Genomic DNA, 4,960 nt, shown 5'->3' with positions numbered 1-4,960 from the left:
AGCCTCTAGTGCAGCTACAGAAGGGGATTCATCTCTCCCCCTTTGATTTCCCGTGGAATTCCCATACTCAGCTTTATGGGTGGCCAAATCATCAATAATTTTCCACCCCTTAGTCTCTCCAACATTCTCCTGGAATCTGCCACTATCTGCCGCATCCAGGATAGCTCTCTGATCGTCATAGAGCCCATTATAAAATTGATTGCATAGACCATTATTCGAACCCATGATGCGGAATGGTTCGCACCAGCTTCTTGAAATAGACCCACGCCTCATGAAAGTTCTCATCAGGACCATGTTTAAAGCTCGTGATCTGAGCTCTAATGGCATTAGTCTTCGAGGCAGAGAAATATTTCTTGTAGAATGCTAGGGCCAAAGAATTCCAGTCAGTGATCCCATTAGCAGCTCGATCCAGGTCTCTGAACCACTCCCTTGCAGCATCACGCAGAGAGAATTTAAACATAGTTTCCTTCACCTGGTCCTGGGTCACACCGGTTGGTGGGGGGTATGGAACAGCAATAATCGATGAATGTCTCCATGTGTTTAGCTGCATCTTCATTTGCAGCTCCCCCGAATTGGTTCCTCTCAACCAGGTTAATATAAGAAGGCTTTGGCTCGAATTTTCTGTCCTCCCCTGGTAATGCGAATCCCTTATAAAGGTTTGCGGTATCGGCTCAGAGTGATCAAGCTATACTTGCTTCTTCAGCCATGACTGGAAAATCTGGAGATGTGACGGTCTCAGCTGAAGAAGTGGAAACAGGAGATGAATGTGGATCCTCCTCAAATAGCTCATTCTCGTAGTAACTAGAGAGAGTACTCAGCTCTTCCTCTGTCGGCAATACTCTAGATGATCGTCCCAACTCACGCAAAGTCTTCTCAATCTCGGGATTGAACGGTAGTAATTCACCACCCTGTGACCTGCGCATAGGAAGAAACTACAAATAGAATATAAGAATAGTTTAAGGAACAGATGTCCCTTAAACTAAGAAAAAGACTAAAATTAAAACAACTAAAAATTTTAAACAATTGCCTCCCCGGCAACGGCGCCAAAATTTGATGCCCCTCGTTATGTGCACCAAAGATAAAATTTATAATACCTATTAAAACTAACATAAGCTAGTGGTAATAGGGTCGAACCACAGGGAGGCGATGCATTTATTAGTTGTCTAATTAAGTCTTAAAGTAACGGTGTGTGGGGGTATGATTATATTTGGTCTATAGCTAAAGGCAATAAAAGACAATAAACTAAATAAACGGATAAAACAAATATTAAAAGGGTGCTAAGATGGTCGATTCACTGTAGTTTCGGCGGCAGTAAACTAGATAGGTCTAAAACAAACACGTGAGACGGGAAAATAAGAAGTCCTCTCGGTCCATTCTTACACGTAGCATCTTTCGATCTCGCTAACGGTCCCTAATATCACTAATAGTGACTAAAAAGGCTAAATTAAATCATCTTTGGATCCCATTAATCTAGTCGTCTTAATTAGGTAGGCTATTTCCCTTCCCTATCTTTCGATCTTTATTTGGTCGGTCAAATCCTAGACATTCAACTAGTCGCGTGCAGTCGATTCGTCATATATGGAGATTAAATTAATTAAAACGAAACTAATACTCACGTGGCCAGTCGATCGACCAGGGAACCCAGTCGATCGACCATGGCGTGATTTAGGTCGTACTATTCTAATGCCGCCTACACTACAGATTCCCTACATCCTAGCACAAACTATTTAGCTACTCATGACTACGACGAAAACAACAATGAGATTAAGGAATAAAACTACTGAATTCATGATTGAAATAATTAAACAAGAAAATAATATAAAACGATAATTTCGGCTTCGGGAATCTAGTCTAGCAATCCTATACTACGAACAAACAGAGTAATAAACTGAAAATAAGAGCAGAAGATTACCAAATGGAAGCAGGAATAGAGATCAAAACCCAAAGCGAAAGTAACTTTTATTGAAGGAAATTGTTCTAAACTAATGAACCCATAATTTGATGATAAACTTAAAACTGAATAAAACTGGATTAAAACTTGATAATTATTCTGAAAACCTAAGCTACGTTATATAGGAATATACGTAACACTTATTCCTGAAAACCTAACTACTTATGGGCTTCTTAATTATCGTTCTATTAATTCACGTCAGAATTAGCGGCTTGGCCGATCGACCATGCAAGGCAGTCGATCGACTGCTCTTCGCTGAAGAGTAGCTACTGGAACACGTGGGTTGGTCGATCGACCATGGAGGCCAGTCCATCGACTGCTTTAGCTGATAGTCCGCTTCTAATTCTTCATAAAATTATCTTTCAGGCCTCGAAATGCGAACCAAGCTCGTTCCTTAAGTAAATATTTCACGTCAAATGCAATGCAAGATACTCGGGGACGGATTTTGGCTGAATATCTACTTATTTCTGCATAAATCTGCAATATTACATAAAAATACGAAAGTAGACGAAATGGGGCAAATAGTAGCTTTAAACTACATAATTGAGCTCTGAAATGCGTGTAAAATAGGGTGTAAAACATCGTACAAATGACACGCATCAGTAGGTAGCCAAGATTTTAGGTCAGGTCTATTCGTTCAGCTAAATTTCAACATTAATTCGTAGATTATGCAATAAAACAATGCTAAAACCATTTCAGTTTAAGCAAGGCTTAAGCAAAAAGTCTAAAGGTAGTGCAATGTCATCATCGAAATATACCGTTCCAACTCAACCTAAATGCAAAAATAAACGTGAATATTTTAAAAATTTTCGAATTTTTTTAATTTCTATAGGATTTTTGATTTTTTTTTTATATAAATAAAAAAACAATGTATACCAAAATTAAACGTGACAACAGAAATGCAATAAAAACGTTATGCAGACACAATATGGATGCATATACCCTCCCCAAACCAAACCGTACAATCTGTCATTGTACCCAGATATAGGGAAAGGCCGAAAATGCAAACTGAAAAGAAGAGTGAAGCTTCAGAAATCTTACAAGAACACGCGAAGTAGGGACCTCCCCAAACCAGCCAGCAACAAAGGAGGTCAAGCACTCGATCGACAAAGTAAAGTACTCGATCGAGTACAAAGGAACGCGACAATGCTCGATCGATGTGGTCAAGCACTCGATCGAGTAGAATAGTGCTCGATCGAGAGCCCCCTAATGATCGAACTCCTAGGCGTCATTCGAGGCGCGTGCAAACACGCAAATGGCGACCATAAATACTACCAAAAATCAAGCCTAAATTGTTTCACAGTCTATAGTTTAAAAACCAATTATTAAACACGCAACAAAAACCGTAATGTTGGAAAATCAACTGAAAAGATTTAAAGCTCTGGGTTGCCTCCCGGTCAGCGCTAGTTTCAGATAGGTCCCAGCTCGACCTTCTCTTCTTATTTTTCAAAACAGCTAAATTGCCCACAACAAGGCCTCTGACTGAATGAAGTCCCCTCGGCGTCCATAAGCTTGACTTTAGTCCTCCATACCAATGCATCAACTGAGGAACAACAACTTCTTGCAGTTTCATTGCCTCTAACCTTGGCTTTCTCGCGCGCTTTCTTCCTATGTGGCATAGCCTCGTCCAAACCTCCATTCGGGTCATCAATTCTTACCATTCCAGTCTCTAGATTCACCGTACCATGCCCGCCTCCTGGGTCTTTCAACCTGTCAAGACCTGTAGAAGGAGTAACAGAGAAGTATTCCTCCAACTTGCTCCCAAACTGTGGCGGAGGTGTTAAATCAACTGCAATATGTGACAAAATAGAAGGATAAGAAGGAACTCCACCGGGTTCTACAGAAGGGATATCATTATAGGGCATGACTTGCATAGGTGCCTTGCGTACACTAGACTGGGTAAAAACAAAGTCCTCTCCTCTTACCTGAAAGGTAAGTGTCCTAGCCCCGACTTCTACAATTGCACCAGCAGTTTGCAAAAATGGTCTCCCTATGATAATAATGTACTGGTGTCCTCGGGTCTGTCTAAAAAAACAAAGTCAAAGGGAATAAAGAACCTCCCGATCCTAACAGGTACATCTTCTAAAACTCCTAAGGGCCGTGATAAAGAACGGTCGGCCATCTGAACTGGCATGCTAGTACATTGAACCTTGGTCAAACCTAATCTCTTAACAAGCGATAAAGGTAAGACACTGATACTAGAACCTAAGTCACATAAAGCATTGTCGATCAGGTGGGTCCCTATATGACATGGTATAGAAAAACTACCCGGGTCAGCCAATTTCGGTGGAGTCTTATTCTGAAAGAGTGCGGAGCACTCCTCAGTCAATGCCACTGCTTCAAATTCATCTACATTCTAATTACGTAAAAGTATTTCTTTCATAAATTTTGAGTAAGAGGGTACCTGGGTGAGTAGCTCGACAAATGGAATATTAACATTAAGACTTTTCAAAAGATCGAAAAATCTCCCGAATTGTTGTTCCGCCTTTGTCGTCCGTAGCCGCTCTGGAAATGGAACCTGAGGCTTATAGGAATTGTCCTTAACTGCATAATTATCGTCCAAATTAGATTTGGATGACACATTATCATCTTCATCTTCAAAGTTACTCGATCGAGTAACATTACCTCTCGAACGAGAGCTTTTCTCATCAATTGTACTCGATCGAGCAGTTTGAGATGCTCGATCGAGAGACATGTATTCCTATGTGCTCGATCGATCACTTTTTTCTCCTCGATCGAGCATTTCTTCAGCAAATATGCTCGATCGACCATCAGTAACAGGTCGATCGAGTAGTTCCCGTGAATCGGTTTCTTTTTCGTCAAACGACGCCTACCCCTGAACAGTTGCTTCAACCTTTGAGTCTGAAAATTCAGGATTCGCAGTAGGCAACTCAAGTCCTTCATAGGGAGGACTGCTCCCGGTATGAACAGCATATACCGTCTCTGGTTGCCTAAAAGTTTGCTCGGCAATTATTTAAGCCAAATGAGTCCCAAGTCTCTCGATAACGG

This window comes from Silene latifolia, chromosome Y (assembly GCF_048544455.1).
Source record: "Silene latifolia isolate original U9 population chromosome Y, ASM4854445v1, whole genome shotgun sequence".
NCBI classification, from domain to species: Eukaryota; Viridiplantae; Streptophyta; class Magnoliopsida; order Caryophyllales; family Caryophyllaceae; genus Silene; species Silene latifolia.
The sequence above is the reverse complement of the archived record's forward strand: the minus strand, read 5'-3'. Positions refer to the sequence as shown.